General features: G+C 34.5%; 1 long non-coding RNA gene across 1 annotated transcript; it reads left to right on the plus strand.

Moving 5' to 3' along the window:
- The first annotated feature begins 13,799 nt into the window (after window positions 1-13,799).
- On the plus strand, window positions 13,800-16,801 carry LOC115702260 (uncharacterized). The gene is made up of 4 exons (XR_004008837.2): window positions 13,800-14,073; window positions 15,722-15,794; window positions 16,107-16,329; window positions 16,421-16,801. It is a non-coding gene; the product is annotated as an uncharacterized LOC115702260 (long non-coding RNA).
- Window positions 16,802-17,796: the final 995 nt, after the last annotated feature.

Raw genomic sequence — 17,796 nt, forward strand, 5'->3', positions numbered from 1 at the left:
AGTACCCGTGGAACGCTTGGCAGAGCCAAGCATCAAAATAAAAGAGACCATAGCAACGGTTGGGCAAGAACCCAGCTGGATGGTCCCCATCATTGAATACATAACGAAAGGTGAGTTGCCCCAAGAAAGGGCTCTGTCCAGAAAGATTCAGTATCAGGCTCACCGTAATGTGATGATGGACAAAATTCTCTACCGAATAGGACTTAGCATGACTTATTTAAGGTGTGTATCGGACCCTGAAGCTAGGCAAATTATGCTAGAGGTCCATAAGGGTTCTGTGGAGATCATACAGGAGGACCAAGTCTCTCAAAGAAAATATTGAGACAAGGGTACTTCTGGCCAACAATGAAAAAAGATTGCATAGACTACGTCCAAAAATGTAATTCGTGCCAAAGGTTCGCGAACATACCGAGAGCTCCTTCCAATTAGATTACCCTAATGACCAGTCCCTGGCCCTTTGCAGTCTGGGGAATAGATCTTATTGGGTCCCTACCAACAGGAAAGGGAGGAGTAAAGTATGCAATAGTAGCAGTAGACTACTTCACCAAATGGACGGAGGCTGAGCCAATGAAGACTATAACTGCTAAAAAAGTACTAAACTTTGTTATTAAAAACATAGTGTGTCGATATGGCTTGCCTCACAAAATAGTCTCTGACAATGGAAAGCAATTTGATTGCAAAGAGTTCAATGACTTCTGCAACCAACACGAAGTCGTAAAAAGCTTCTCCGCGGTGGCAAGACCGCAAAAAACGGACAAGCAGAAGCAGTCAACAAAATCCTAAAGGTCACCCTAAAGAAAAAGTTGTTGGCTTGCAAAAACTGTTGGGTTTTCTGCCCTAAATAAAAACCCATTTCAATGTAATCCAGATTATTCAATATCAATAAAGTAACAGAAGTATTTTTCATTCATTTATGTATGTTTCGGTTCACCTTATCAATTGTTTGTCTATTTGATTTACAAATTCATTCCAACCCTTTTCACATACTTGATCATGTTTATTGTGTTGTCAACACAGTGGAAAGTAAACATGACTATGTGAATAAAGGATTCCTAGATTTATCAGAACACTGGGTTTTACTAATATGACAATCTACAACAGAGTTTACTTGCATTTGGAGAAATGCTATGTTCTTTCCAGAACATTGGTTAAAGTAAAGCTCGGGTTGGATGCATGGAGTATGCATTGGAATGGACCGATATTAAACTTTGAAATAGATTTATAAAACTTACCGTAATATCTATTCAATTCAATATCACTAAGTTGATCCTAGATCAAATGATCTAAATCCTGATATGGTTAGGTTCAATCTCAAGAGAATTATTCGTGTTCTTTGATTTGTTAGTTAAGCCTACTTTTGGGTCAGGGTGATACGTACATTTTGGGAACACGGTAGTGCAATTGAGTGGGAGCGCTAACATAAATATGGAATCAATAGCTTCTATCTGGCGAATAGTAAGCAAATGATGATTTCCTTCGAGCTTAACCAAACGAAGATAAATGGTGGAGTACTCATTTCACTTAGCTAAAATATCATTTATACAGGGTTAAGTGTTTTAAGGATAAAATACATTGTAGGGTGTTACGGTAATTAAATCCCTTTACAATGTAAATCATCCATATAGAGGATCATTGATCAAATTAGGATTATAACAATGGATAACTAATGACGTGTCTATCTGGTGGAACATATAGAGCGTTTTATATAACTGAGAGTGCAATTCTAAGTTCTATGCGTGGATTCAACGAAGAATTAATAAGTCAGTGAATTTAAGTAGTAAATTCTTGATCTGCTTATTGGAAGCTCGGATATATAGACCCATGGTCCCCTCACTAGTTGAGACAATATTACTTGTAAGACTCATTTAATTGATTTTAATTAATCAATTATAATTCTCAAGTTAGACCGTGTCTATTTGAGAATTTATCACTTATTAAGGGCAAAATAGTAAATAGAGAATTTGAAGGGTATATTTATTAATTGGAAACTTTAATTAGTTTTATTATTAATAAATAAATTACAATATATTATTTGATAATTAATTTTAATTATTAAATAATTAGATTTGACATTTATGTGGTTGAATAAAGGAATTGGCAGTTTTTGACAAAATGGGAAACTAGGAATGTAGGAAAAGGAAAGTTGGAAAAGTGGAAAGCCTTGTTTCCACAATGCCTAGGTCGGCCACTTTGCTTCCCATTTCCCATTGATTTTTCAATTTTTTTAATGCCAAGTAATTCAACCATAGCCCTATATGGTCTTCTATAAATAGAAGGTAAAGGCTTCAGTTTTTGTAACACACTTTGACAGAATTTTCTCTCACCCAAAAACTTGTTCAAAGCCGCCACTCTCTCTCTCTCTACCTTCTCTGTTTTTCGAAATCCTCTAAGTGATAGAGTAGTGCCCACACACATCAACTAATACCTCAATCATAGTGAGGAAGGCTATGTAGAATTCAGAGTCAACAAAGAAGGACATTCGGGCTCAGATCTTGATTATACTCTGCGACATAAAGGAATCAAGGGTTAGAGATCTGAGTGGGAGGAGACATATATTCCGCTTCACCCAATGTAAGATTTCTCTTACTTTTATGTGTTTAATTTTCCATCGTTTTAGAAGTTCATGTTTAGGTTGTTAAATCAACATAGTTGTGAGTAGATCTAAGATCCTGGTAAAATAATTCCAACAACTGGCACCAGAGCCATGGTAAATTGATTTGCTTGCAAGAAATTTGGACTTAAAACGATTTGTTTGTGTTTTGGATGGTATCATGTTGCTTTGTGTGTCATATTGATGTTTGATTGTTGTTTGTGAATTCTGGGAAAAATAGTTTGGAAAATTCTTAGCAATTTACTTTTTTACAGAACTCGATTTCGATTTAATTTGAATTAGTTATGAATTTTTGAAAATTGGAAAAATGGGGATGATGAGCACCTTCCAACGCGCACGGAATGGCTGCATGCAGCCTCCCTGCACCGTGAGAGCTCGGCCAGCAACCCAGATGCTCGCGCCGATGGGTATGCTACGCATACCATCTGTACTGTTCATCATTTTTTTTCGATTTTTCATGCTATTTCATGGAATTAACTTCCGATTTTTTGTGTAGTTTTGTATATTGATTTTTGTTTTTCAAATTTCAAATCTAATTATCAGAAATAAATTAATTTGATTTTTCAAAATTAATTTTAGATATTAGTGTAATTTGAATTTGAAAATAGGTTAAAATCAAGTTTTGCTTACCTCTTTTCTTATTTCCTTTAAAATTTGATTATTTTATTTTTTTTAGGTCAAATATTAATTTTTTTTTTGGTAACTTGACCTTATTTAGAATAAGATCAAAATAATCATGATATTTTAAAAGAGAAAATAAGATAATTTTGTTAACTTTTAAATTTTGTTTTTCTTACTTAAATTAAATTGTAAAATAAGAAAAAGGGTATGTATTTACCATTTTCTATTTTATTGAATATTTAATTTATTAAATAACATGAAATTTAAAAGGTAAATTAACAAATTTATTTTGAAATGATATTTAGGTTACCTAAAACCTAATTTTTCAAAATTGTAAGTTTAATTTTTTTAATTTTTTTCAAAAAACCGAATTTTTTTGAAATATATATTTAAAAATTAAATAAATCCTACAACCAACTATCCAAATCTAACTTGTTGCAGGAGTATGTGTTTTAGATTGTTTGTAAGTTTTCTAAAACCTATTATTGCTTGATCTAAATTGCCATGGTTAACTTGTTGACAGATCCAATGATCTGATTTTAACCCATGGTTCAATTGTCAATAGATCAAGTAAATAATTTGTAACTATTATTTTTTCATTCTTCTTTCATCTATGTATGACCTAGTAGCATGATAGGATCCATCCAAATCTGTGTGCTTGTGTGAGCCTATATGTTTAATTTCTGTTATAGATACATATAGGTTGTTGTTGCTAAATAAAATGTCATAACTTGATAGATTTTATTTAGGCTCATTTAGTAGTGGGCCTGTTCAATTAATAACAGTTGTTCATTTTAAGGTTAAATTCCTCTCTTTTGGGCCTTGTGTGAGAGTTGGGAGCCATAGAAGTGGGTACGACATACTGAACCCAGCTCCCCCTCACATGAACAACCCCAATTGTGAAGGCCCATTTGCCTGATTTGGATAACTGTGCTAGGTTAATTATATTAGTTTAACCTAATAAAATTGATTAGCAACATAATTAATTTCATTCTTCCTTGAAATTAGTTTAAGAAAAACATAGTTTGAAGAATGATATTTTAGAAAAACTATATGTATTTTTCTTGTGTTTAGTTAAATATAGAATTATAACCATGTAAATTCTTTCTGAATCTTAATTTCATAATTTCATTAAATATTCCTATTTAAGTTGAGATTTAGTTATATCTAACAAATCAACTTAGATTTGAATATCTTTTGAAATTCCTATTATAAATTAAGTTAAGGAATTATAGGAATTAGTTATTAAGATTCTTTGGATATTTTTTAAGTTGATATTTTATAAATATGGAAAACTTAAAATGGAATATCTTCTAAATTAAGTGGTTACCACTTAATTGTTAATATTTAATTAAGTCATTGATTGAAGAATATTTAAGTTGGATATTTTAGAATTCTCTAAACAACTTAAATAAGATATTTTTCAAATTTATTCCATTTTTGAAATTTAATTAAAGTTTTTTTTTAAACTTTAATTTGTAATGTTTCATTATCGAGATATGGAATATAAATGATTAAACAAAATACATATTTTAAATAATGAGCTTTAATCAAGAGAAATTCGATCTCCATTGTTAGTTTTACATAGCTATTGTTTTAGTGAGTAATCCTCCCTAATGGAGGAACGTTCATTAGCAAGTTAGCGCCGTTTAATCTCGAAAGATAAGTATTCTTGTAAGTTTTTTATATTTTTTTTACCACCCTAATGGTGGCGACTGTATAAGACTTACAAGAGTATGAAATAATGGTGGAAGCTCATAAGATAGAATTGCCTTGACTCTCGCCTAAACGGGATAACGCTGAATTCCAATCTTGATCGAATAAAAGGTTGCTAGAATGATTGTCATTTTAGATGAATTGACAACTCTATTCAATGGATGATGCTTTGACTCTTGCCTAAACGGGACACTGTATCAGTTCGTTGGAAACCTTGGAAAATAAACTATGTTAGATTTAGTATTTTTATAACATATGTGATTATTTGTTATTTTCTGAACTTGTGTATGAATTTATAGAACCAAAACCTTACTTCTGTTTATTGATATGTTGTAGTGCCAATATGAATAACCCTCACCCCGATCCACTCCTAGTTAGTATCTTCGCAAAAGAACTCAATAGTGTGAAAATGCATCCTGGTAGTTGCATTAACTCGCACCTATTGTTGATGAATCTGAAGTTCCAAAAGGCAAATCTACTTGGAATTGATTTATCAAAGGAGCAATGGGTACGACTCATCCTTAATAGTCTTCCTCCGGAGTATGATAGTTTTGTTCTATATTACTTGTTGAACAATCCTCACTCCTCCGACATGGACAAACTCGAGACTGAGTTGAGGGCCCATGAGCGGAATTTGATTGCAATGGGACCTCCTGGTATTGCAAACTTTAATCAGAGGAAGAAGATTAAGCATGAGGGCTCTAGCAAAGCTGCTTCTTCAAATACAATTATCAGACATCATGTTCTATGTGCGAATTGTAATGGAAAGGGACATAAAGAAGAACAATGTCCCAGGCTTGTAGACAATTCAAATGAAGGTGATGCTTTTTTCTTTGAATCATGCGTTTTAGAGAATGACAAATCCACCTGGATTGTTGATTCTGGATCTACTAACCATGTAAGTTCTTCATTGCAGCTGCTTGAAACTTGGGAGAATCTTCACCCAGATGAGTTAAAGCTAAAAATTGGAAATGGCGAGTTGGTATCAGTTAAAGCTAGAGGAACAGCCCGTATCAAGTTTCATACAAAGAAATTTTTACTTTTACAGAATGTTTTATATATTCCAAACTTTAGTAGAAACTTGATTAGTGTTTCATGTTTACAAACACAATTTTATATATTGAATTTTTCGAGTTCAAATTGTTCAATTTCTCGTAATGAATTTCATATATGTGTTGCTAACATGGAACAAGGGCTTTATGTTTTAAGACCTAATACTCAAATCTCACTAAATACTGAACTTTTCAATGTAGCTAAACCTAGAAGCCTTAAGAGAAAAGAGATTGATAGTGATGATCAAACTTATCTATGGCATTTACGTTTAGGTCATATAGGTTTTGATAGACTCAATAGGCTAACCAAAGACGGTCCATTGAAAAATATCGTCTTAGGAGAACTGCCAGTATGCGAGTCATGCCTAGAAGGAAAAATGACCAAACGTTCTTTCTCTGTAAAGGGAGAGTGTGCCAAACAACCCCTAGGGTTAGTGCATTCAGATGTTTGCGGACCTCTGAATGAAAAAGCCCGAGGTGGTTATGAGTATTTCGTCACTTTCATTGACGACTTCTCTAGATATAATTTTCTTTACCTAATGCAAAAGAAATCTGAAACGTTTGAAAAGTTTCAGGAATTTCATGCTTTGGCTCAAAACCAATTAGGTAAAACATTAAAGATCTTGCGAACTGATAGGGGTGGAGAATATATGGATATGCAGTTCAAAGATCATTTAACTGAACTTGGAATTGAATCCCAATATACTGCCCCAAGCACTCCACAGCAAAATGGAGTTGCAAAAGAAGAAATCACACTCTCTTGGAAATGGTTAGGTCCATGCTGAGTTATTCAACTCTGTCTACATCCTTCTGGGGATATGCTATTCAAATGGAAAACGACATTTTAAATGTTGTACCATCTAAAGCAGTCCCTAAGACACCCATCGAACTATGGAATGGTCGTAAACCTAGTTTACGCCATTATAGGATTTGGGGGTGCCCTGCTCACGTCTTGAAAGAAAGAAGGCAAACTGGAATCGCGAACTGAAGTTTGCATGTTTGTCGAAAATTCTAAAGAAACTAGGGGTGGACTATTTTATAGTCACAAGGATAACAAAGTGTTTGTTTCTACAAATGCTACTTTTCTTGAAGAAAACTATATGAAAGACAACAAACCGAAAAGTGAAGTTGTATTAGAAGAAATGCTAAAAGATATAGTTCCTTCAAATGTTCCATCCTCTTCTACCTAAGAAGAGGAAAATCCCACTCCCTCAGTTGTAGCAACTGAGAAAACTACTACCAAAGCTCCTGTTCAGAAGGTCACCGCTCCTCGTCGTAGTGGGAGGGTTTCTACAAAACCATCTCGTTATGGCTTGGATGGTGAAATCAATATGGTCGTTGGTGACGGTATTGATGTCGACCCATTAACCTATAAACAGGCAATGGCAAGTCCGCAACGGAAGCGATGGTCAGCAGACATGGATTCAGAAATGGATTCCATGAAAAAGAACAAAGTCTGGGAATATGTAGATCCACCCGATGACTATCGTCCAATCGGATGCAAATGGGTCTACAAGAAGAAAAGAGGCGCTGGAGGCGAAGTCGAAACTTTCAAAGCTAGACTGGTCGCCAAGGGTTATACCCAAAGAGAAGGAGTGGACTATGAGGAAACTTTTAGTCCTGTCGCCATGCTCAAATCCATCTGAATTCTTCTCTCCATCGCGACCGTTTTCGATTATGAAATCTGGCAAATGGATGTCAAGACAGCCTTCCTTAATGGGCTTCTTGAAGAAACCATCTATATGGAGCAACCAGAAGGTTATGTTCTTCCTGGGCAGGAAAATAAAGTTTGCAAATTAAATAGGTCCATTTATGGACTTAACCAAGCTTCTCGCTCATGGAATAAAAGGTTTGATGAGATCATTAAAACCTACGGCTTTCAACAGAATGAAGATGAACCTTATGTTTACCAACTCAAGGAAGACCAAGTAGTAGTATTCCTGGTCCTTTATGTTGATGACATTTTGATCATTGGCAACAATGTCAAGAAAATGACTCACATCAAGGAATGCCTAGACACTCAATTCGACATGATAGACTTGGGTGAGGCCGCCTATGTTCTCGGTATTCAGATTATCAGAAACCGGAAGAACATATCCCTTGCTCTCTCTCAAACAACTTACATTGACAAAGTTCTAGAGAGATTTTCCATGACTAATACCAATGGGGCAAATATGCCTTCTAGATATGGTATCCGTCTATCTAAGGAACAGTGTCCTACTGATCCTCAAGAGATAGAAAACATGGCAAAAGTTCCTTATGCTTCTGCAGTTGGAAGTCTAATGTATGCAATGTTATGCACTAGACCTGACATCTGCTATGCAGTTGGAATCGTGAGCAAGTATCAGTCAAATCCAGGACAGGAACATTGGAATGTTGTTAAGTATATTTTGAAATACTTAAAGAGTACAAGAAATTATGTATTAGTCTATAAGGGTGGTGCTATTAATCCCATAGGCTATACAGACTCAGATTCCCAGGCATGTCTTGAAGACAAGAAATCTACATCTGGGATGGTGTTTACTCTTGGGGGTGGAGCAGTGGTTTGGAGAAGTGCGAAACAAACTATGATTTCGGATTCTACCATGGAGACAGAATACATAGCTGCGGCTGAAGCAGCTAAAGAGGTTGTCTGGCTTAGAAAGTTCTTCACCAGTCTTGGTGTAGTACCTGGAATGGAAAAGCCTCTAGTCCTGCTTTGTGATAACAATGGAGCAATAGCCAACAGTAAGGAACCTCAGAGCCACAAGAGAAGTAAACATATAGAAAGAAAATATCATATTATCAGAGAATATGTGGCAAGAGGGGATGTACTGGTGGAGAAAGTGGACACAAAGGACAACTTAGCTTATCCATTCACCAAAGTCTTGGCAGAGACTGCATTCGAAAAGCACCGTCAGAATTTAGGGTTAATTGAAATGTACTGATTAGTTTTATATTAGTGCAAGTAGGATTTTGTTGGGTTTTATGCCCTAAATTAAAACTCATTTCAATGTAATCCAGATTATTCAATATCAATAAAGTAACAGAAGTATTGTTCATTCATTTGTGTATGTTTTGGTTCACCTTATTAATTGTTTGTCTATTTGATTTATAAATTCATTCAAATCCTTTTCACATACTTGATCATGTATATTGTGTTGTCAACACAGTGGAAAGTAAACATGACTATGTGAATAAAGGATTCCTAGATTTATCAGAACACTGGGTTTTACTAATATGACAATCTACAACAGAGTTTACTTGCATTTGGAGAAATGCTATGTTCTTTCCAGAACATTGGTTAAAGTAAAGCTCGGGTTGGATGCATGGAGTATGCATTGGAATGGACCGATATTAAACTTTGAAATAGATTTATAAAACTTACCGTAATATCTATTCAATTCAATATCACTAAGTTGATCCTAGATCAAAGGATCTAAATCCTGATATGGTTAGGTTCAATCTCAAGAGTATTATTCGTGTTCTTTGATTTGTTAGTTAAGCCTACTTTTGGGTCAGGGTGATACGTACATTTTGGGAACACAGTAGTGCAATTGAGTGGGAGCGCTAACATAAATATGGAATCTATAGCTTCTATCTGGCGAATAGTAAGCAAAGGATGATTTCCTTCGAGCTTAACCAAACGAAGATAAATGGTGGAGTACTCATTTCACTTAGTTGAAATATCATTTATACAGGGTTAAGTGTTTTAAGGATAAAATACATTGTAGAGTGTTACGGTAATTAAATCCCTTTACAATGTAAATCATCCATATAGAGGATCATTGGTCAAATTAGGATTATAACAATGGATAACTAATGACGTGTCTATATGGTGGAACATATAGAGCATTCTATATAACTGAGAGTGCAATTCTAAGTTCTATGCGTGGATTCAACGAAGAATTAATAAGTTATTGAATTTAAGTAGTAAATTCTTGATCTGCTTATTGGAAGCTCGGATATATAGACCCATGTGTTGGAAATTATTTTACCAGGATCTTAGATCTACTCACAAGTATGTTGATTAACACCCTAAATATGAACTTTCTAAAACGATGAAATAAACACATATAAAGTTTAAGAAACCTTACATTGGGTGCAGCGGAATTAAATGACTCCTTCCGTTCAGATCTCTAACCGTTGTATCCATTCTGTCGTAGAGTATTATCAAGATCTGAACCTGGATCTCTTTCTCTGAATCTTTGATGTTGAAACTCCTTTTGCTGAAAATCTTTCTTCACAATCTTCCTCACTATGATTGAGGTATTGCTTGCTGTGTGTGGGCACTACTCTAATCACTAAGGGGTTTCGAAATTATCATGGAAGAAGAGAGAGAGAGTGGCGGCCAAGGTAGAGAGAGAGGCTCAGGTTTTTCTTAATGAAAAGTGTAATTTTCCTGAAGCCTTCACTACCTATTTATAGCATTCCACTAGGGTTAGGTTTGAATTATTTGGCATTAAAATAATGAAAATATTACAGGTACAACTCCTATAAAAGTGGCCGGCCATGGCTTATTGGGTTTGGGCCTCACTTTTTACAATTTTGCAGTTTTATCACTTTTGTATTTGATTTTCTCAAAAATGCCAATTTTCTAATTCAACCATTTAAATGCCAATTCTAACTATTTACTAACTATAAATAATATTTTCATTTATCATATTTATTAATTGAACCATACAAAGTATCATAATTAACAAATATGCTCCCAATAACTCTTTCTTTACAATTTCACCCTTACTTAGTGAAAATTTCACAAATAGACATAGTCTAATTTGAGAATTATAATTGATTAATCAAAACCAATTACATGAGTCTTACAAACAATATTATCTCAACTAGTGCAGGGACCATGGGTCTATATAACCGAGCTTCCAATAAGTAGATCAAGAATTTATCACTAAAATTCACTAACTTATTAATTCTTCGTTGAATCCACGCATAGAACTTAGAATTGCACTCTCAGTATATAGAATGCTCTATATGTTCCACCATATAGACGCATCATTAGTTATCCATTGTTATAATCCTAATTTGATCAATGATCCTCTATATGAATGATCTACACTGTAAAGGGATTAGAATACCGTTACACCCTACTATGTATTTTATCCTTAAGACACTTGACCCCGTATAAATGATATTTCAGCTTATGTGAAATGAGTACTCCACCATTTATGTTCGTTTGGTCAAGCTCGAAGGAGATCATCCTTTGCTTACTATTCGCCAGATAGAAGCTATAGATTCCATGTTTATGTTAGCGCTCCCACTCAATTGCACTACCGTGTTCCCAAAATGTACGTATCACCCTGACCTAAAAGTAGGCTTAACTAACAAATCAAAGAACACGAATAGCCTTTCAAGATTGAGCCTAATCATAACAGGATTAAGAATATTTGATCTAGGATCAACTAGGCGATATTGACTTGAATAGATTTTACGGTAAGTTTAATTAAATCTAAGTCAAAGTTCAATATCGGTCCCTTCCGATGCATACTCCATGCATCCAACCTGAGCTTAACTTTAACCAATGTTCTGGAAAGAACATAGCATTTCTCCAAATGCAAGTAAAATCTTGTTGTAGATTATCATATCAGTAAAACCCTGTGTCTGATAAATCTAGGAAACTTTATTCACATAGTCATGTTTACTTTCCAATGTGATGACAACACAATAAACAGGATCAAGTATGGGAAAAGGGTTTAAGATGAATTTATAAATCAAATAGACAAGCAATTGATAAAGTGAACCAAAACATACACAAATGAATGAAAAAAATACTTCTGTTTCTTTATTGATGTTGAATAAAATAGATTACATTGAAATGGAGTTTTATTTAGGGCATAAAACCCAACAAACTCCCACTTGCACTAATATAAAACTAATCAGTACATATCAATTAATCTTAAATTCCGACGGTGCTTTTTAAAGGCTGTCACAGCCAAGACTTTGGTAAATGGATCAGCTAGGTTGTCCTCTGTGTCAACTTTCTCAACTAGTACATCCCCTCTTGCCACGTATTCTCTGATAATGTGATACTTCCTTTCAATGTGTTTGCTTCTCTTGTGGCTTCGAGGTTCTTTACTGTTTGCTATTGCTCCATTATTATTACAAACTTAGACCAGAGGCTTTTCCATTCCAAGAACGACACCTATACTGGTGAAGAACTTTCTTAGCCAGACAAGTTTTTTAGCAACTTCGGCTGCAACTATGTATTCAGCTTCCATAGTTGAGTCCGATATCGCGGTTTGTTTTGCACTTCTCCAAACCACTGCTCCACCCCCAAGAGTAAACACCATCCCAGATGTAGATTTCCTATCTTCAAGACTTGCCTGGAAATCTGAATCAGTGTAGCCTATGGGATTTAAAGCACCACCCTTGTAGACTAACACAAGATTCCTTGTACTCTTTAAGTATTTCAGAATATACTTAACTGCATTCCAATGTTCATATCCTGGATTAGACTGATACCTGCTCACGATTTCCACTGCATAGCAGATGTCAGGTCTAGTGCATAACATTGCATACATTAGACTTCCAACTACAGAGGCATAGGGAATTTTCGCCATGTCCTCTATCTCTTGAGGATCAGTCGGAGACTGTTCCTTAGATAGACGAATACCATATCTAGAAGGCATGTTTACCCCATTGGTGTTATTCATGGAGAATCTCTCTAAGACTTTGTCTATGTAGGTTGTTTGAGAGAGAGCAAGAGATCTGTTCTTCCGGTTTCTAATAATCTGAATACCAAGAACATAGGCTGCTTCACCCAAATCTTTCATATCGAATTGAGTGTTGAGCCATTCCTTGAGGTGAGTCATTTTCTTGACATTGTTTCCAATAATCAAAATGTCATCAACATAAAGGACCAGGAATACTACTATTTGGTCTTCCTTGAGTTGGTAAACACAAGGTTCATCTTCATTCTGAAGAAAGCCGTAGGTCTTGATAATTTCATCAAACCTTTTGTTCCATGAGCGAGAAGCTTGCTTAAGTCCATAGATAGACCTATTTAATTTGCAAACTTTCTTTTCCTGCCCAGGAAGAACATAACCTTCTGGTTGCTCCATATAGATGGTTTCTTCAAGTACCCCATTAAGAAAGGCAGTCTTAACATCCATTTTCCAGATTTCATAATCGAAAACAGCAACTATGGAGAGAAGAATTCGGATGGATTTGAGCATGGCAATAGGACTAAAAGTTTCTTCATAGTCCACGCCTTCTCTTTGGGTATAACCCTTGGCTACAAGTCTAGCTTTAAAAGTTTCGACTTCGCCTCCAGCTCCACTTTTCTTCTTGTAAACACACTTGCATCCTATCGGATGATAGTCGTCAGGTGCGTCTACATATTCCCAGACTTTGTTCTTTTTCATGGAATCCATTTCTGAATCCATGCCGGCCGACCATCGTTTCCGTTGCGGACTAGCCATTGCCTGTTTATAGGTTAATGGATCGTCATCAATACCGTCACCTACGACCATATTGATTTCACCATTCAAGCCATAACGAGCTGGTTTTGTTGAAACCCTCCCATCACTACTACAAAAAGGGCTATTCCCAACGGTTTAGAAGAGGGTCAATTATAGGAACCGTTGGAAAAAGAAAGTGGAAGTTTTTCCCATCAGTTTAGCACTGTAACAAAAAAACCGTTGGGATAGTTATTGCCAACGGTGAATAACCGTCGGCAATACTAAATAGATTTTTTTTAAAAAAAAATAGTTTATCCCAACGTTTTTTAACTGTTGGGAATAGTAAGGATACACAACAGTTTAAAACTATGGAGAATAGTTAGTATACCCAACACTTATTAACTGTTGGCAAAAGATGTATTTTATATCTAATTAATAATTTATTAAAAAAAATAAAATTTTGACTGAAATTTTGGAGCCAAAAAGGCTGAAAATTTCAGACCAATATACCCAAAATCTCATTTGTCTCTGTCCAATATACCCAATATACCAATATACCCTAAATTTCAGACCAAACTCTCTGTCCGACGAGCTCCTCACCACGACGTCAAGGACCAGCGGCCTCCGCTTCTCCCGGTTCTCCTGCGTCTCTTCCTCCACCAGCTTCAACGACGGACGAATGGTATACCTCTCTCTCTCTCTCTCTCTCTCACATACACAGATGCATATATGTATTATTCTCTGCTCAAGGATTTGATAGTGGGAAAAGGAAAGATTAAATCGAGTTAACTCTAATTTGAAGATACAATATATACATATTTTTTGGATGATGATAGCGCTATGCAGATCTTGCTTGACATATTACAGTCTTTTGTGCTATGTTTGGATTGAAAATAAATATGCACAAAAGTCAATTGCTTGAGCTTAATATGGAAGAGAATTCAGCAATGAATTGGCTCTTGCAATTGGATGCGAGGTGGGGTAGGGGCCATTGTAGTATTCAGGCCTGTCCCTAGGTAGAAACCCAACGAAAATTTCATTTTGGGACCGGTGATTGCCACATATATCAGTTGACTAAATGTGTGGAAAATCGATTATTTATTTGGAGGGAGACTGACTCTCGTTCATACAGTTTTATCTTGGTTGTGAACTTACCATTTGTCTTTAGGGCGTAACGATTAATGCTTTTTGTTGGTTATTGGCTCCCTGATTCTGATAAGAAATGAAAAGAAAACACCAGTATTTATGTGAGCTAAAGACTAATAAATTTTGTCTGTTTTGTTTGTGATTTCTGTTCTCGATTGATATGCTTTTCGATTGGGTTTTCGTTTTTCTCTTTGTTGTTACAATTGTTCTTTCCAATTTTTCATGTTCTTATTATCTGTACTTGTTTGTATATACTTGTAATTACTTTGGTCGTGCTTGCAATAATTATCTTTTTGTTTTCGACTTCTTTGGGGATTTTGATGTAAGTATGAACCTCTTTGTTGTATTCATAGAAGTCTTAATAGTATTGATTTGAGATACAACTCTTCTAACTAATGGCTTACATAATAATGTAAAATCTCAATTTTCTATCAAATCACATTAATGAAAATACTTATCTGCACTTTGCCGACCTTTATCAACAGATATACCATTCCATTGGTGGTGGGGACAACTTTCTCTTCACATAATTGTGTTTTCACCCCAACAAAAAAACAAGTAAACTAGACTTGTTTTGTACTGATTACCTTCTCTGTTTTGTTAGATAACTGTTTGAATTTTATGTTTTATAAAATAGAAATTATAATGTAATACTTTAAATCCAATTTGAACAAAACTAAATTTAGGTTGGGATTGACCAAAATCGAATTTAAGTATCATTATGTTATATTTTGTATTATAACATAGAATCATAAGACAGAAGGGTCGATAAATAATTTTGCAAAACAAATGATTCACTCTACTCGGGAGCAGCAGAATAGTCATTTCTTCTATAAAGTGACTAATAATTATCATGTTTCTATTTTCCATATTAGTATATTAGTGTATTGTCATTACTTGGTTTTAATTGAGCAAATATGTTTATATTAATCTTTGTATTGTTTCTCCTGTTTACCCTGCAATTCATAAGGAGTGATCTAGGCCATGGTTGAGGATAAATGACACTTATTTTTGAAATTTGACAAATAAAACTCAAGAAAAAAGACTTTTCTACTGTTTTGAATCTAGGGATCAAAAGTGATAGTTTGTGCAAGAAACATCGACTATATATTTTGACCATTTCTTTCTACTTATGAGTCCATACATCAAAAGTGATAGTAATACTCTTTATTTTATTTTTGTAGGTATACTACAACTTTGGTTTTGATTGATCTTTGGTGTTCGAAGAACGCAAAGCAACTTTATTGGATTAGTTAGGTATTATTCTACAATTTTAAAATTCTTTATTTTATATTTTATTAATATTAGAAGAGTTTGAATATCTTAGATATTCATCCGTAGTGAAGTAGGTTCTGCGATTATTTATATACTGCGGTCGGATGGGTGATTGTTTTTTAATTGTTTTTTGTTGTTTATAGTAAGTGGTTATTTGTTCTGTATAGTAAGTTTAAAAATTCTTGGAACGTTAAATCATAGTTGTTATGTTGCCAAAATTTCGGTAGGATAACAATTATAATTTCTTTGATGGCTCATAGATGAAATTGATTAAAACGTGAATGTTTTTTTTAGAAACTTCAGAATGGATAGAGATTGGATGAGTGCAGATAGGTTGTCAATAAAATATAGGGAAGGTGTTGATCTGTTTTTGGAGTTTGCTGAGAAGAAGGCTTCCAATCCTAATTTTGTTCATTGTCCAGAGCAACCAGATGACAATCAGTGTGGGTATTATAGCATGAGATTTATTAAATCATTCATGACTGAAAATAATCCTACACGAAAATCGGAAACAGAGGTGAAGACACTAATTATTTTCACAAATATTAAAGTTTTTAAGTACTTTTATTATGACCTAGTAAATTAATGATTTGTTTCGTTTGTTGCAGTTTAAAAGGAACAAATCATCCTCTTACACTAACAAAGAAATCAATGAAATACGTGACGAATGGGCAAAGTATGTCATGCAGATGATAGCAACAGGCAAATGACTAATAACATAGAGTATGATGACCAATGATTGATAGGTTTGACATCGATCTTAGTTACTATTGTCTTGCTTTTTTAGTTTTTAGGAAGTGATCTCCAGCTATTTGATTAAAGTCCCAAGTGACTACCTGAAGACTTATTTTGTTCTTAGTATACATATTTTTGGATGTTCAGAAGATATTCTACAAAAGATTGCAAAATGTAAAAATTTAATTGGATTTCCTTCTTTTGTATTGCATTACTAAACTTTGATGGCATATTATGGTTTTCACGAAGCTTTAATTCTTTTCAAGAGTGTTAAATGTATGAACTTTCTTATAAAAATATTATTATTGTTATTATGTTTTTTCATCATTGTGTATTGGAAATCTAAATAATAAAAATACAAGAGGAGAATTGAATTAATATTTTTATTTTATACTTTACTTCATATTGTCTGACGGTTTATAACCGTCATTTTAAGTAGTGTATTTTGTTAGTTATAGTCTGACTAAAGTCTTTTCCAACATTTTTTAACTGTCATTTAAAGTAACTTTTTGCCATAGTTATAAACCGTCATTTAAAGATATGTTTTCCATCACGAAAGTCTTTCCCCACGGTTATAAACCGTCATTTAAAGTGATTTTTTCCAACATTTCTTAACCGTCATTTAAAGTAACTTTTTGCCACAGTTATAAACTGTCATTTAAAGTTTCGCATTTTTATGACACCCACATAGCCAACGGTTTTAGGAACCGTTGGGAAATCATATAAAAGACAGTTATAAACCGTTGGGAATAGCCCTTTTTGTAGTAGTGCATTACGACGAGGTGCGGTGATCTTCTGAACAGAAACTTTAGTAGTAGATTTCTCAGTTTGTTCAACTGAGGGAGTGGGATTGTCCTCTTCACGTGTGGAGGAGGACGGAACATTGGAAGGACATAAATCTGATAGCAATTCTTCCAACACTACTTTACTTTGTGATTTAAAATTCTTAATATAGTCATCTTCAAGGAAAGTGGAGTTTGCAGAAACAAACACTTTATCATCCTTGCGACTATAAAATAGTCCACCCCTAGTCTCTTTAGAATTACCGACAAACATGCAAACTTCAGTTCGTGACTCAAGTTTGTCGTCTTTCTTTCTTAAGACATGAGCAGGGCACCCCCAGATTCTGTAATGGCGTAAACTAGGTGTACGACCAATCCATAGTGCTAAAGGTGTCTTAGGGATTGATTTAGATGGAACAACATTTAAAATGTCGGTTGCCATCTGAATTGCATATCCCCAGAAGGAC

Source organism: Cannabis sativa, chromosome 3, assembly GCF_029168945.1.
Source record: "Cannabis sativa cultivar Pink pepper isolate KNU-18-1 chromosome 3, ASM2916894v1, whole genome shotgun sequence".
Taxonomy (NCBI): domain Eukaryota; kingdom Viridiplantae; phylum Streptophyta; class Magnoliopsida; order Rosales; family Cannabaceae; genus Cannabis; species Cannabis sativa.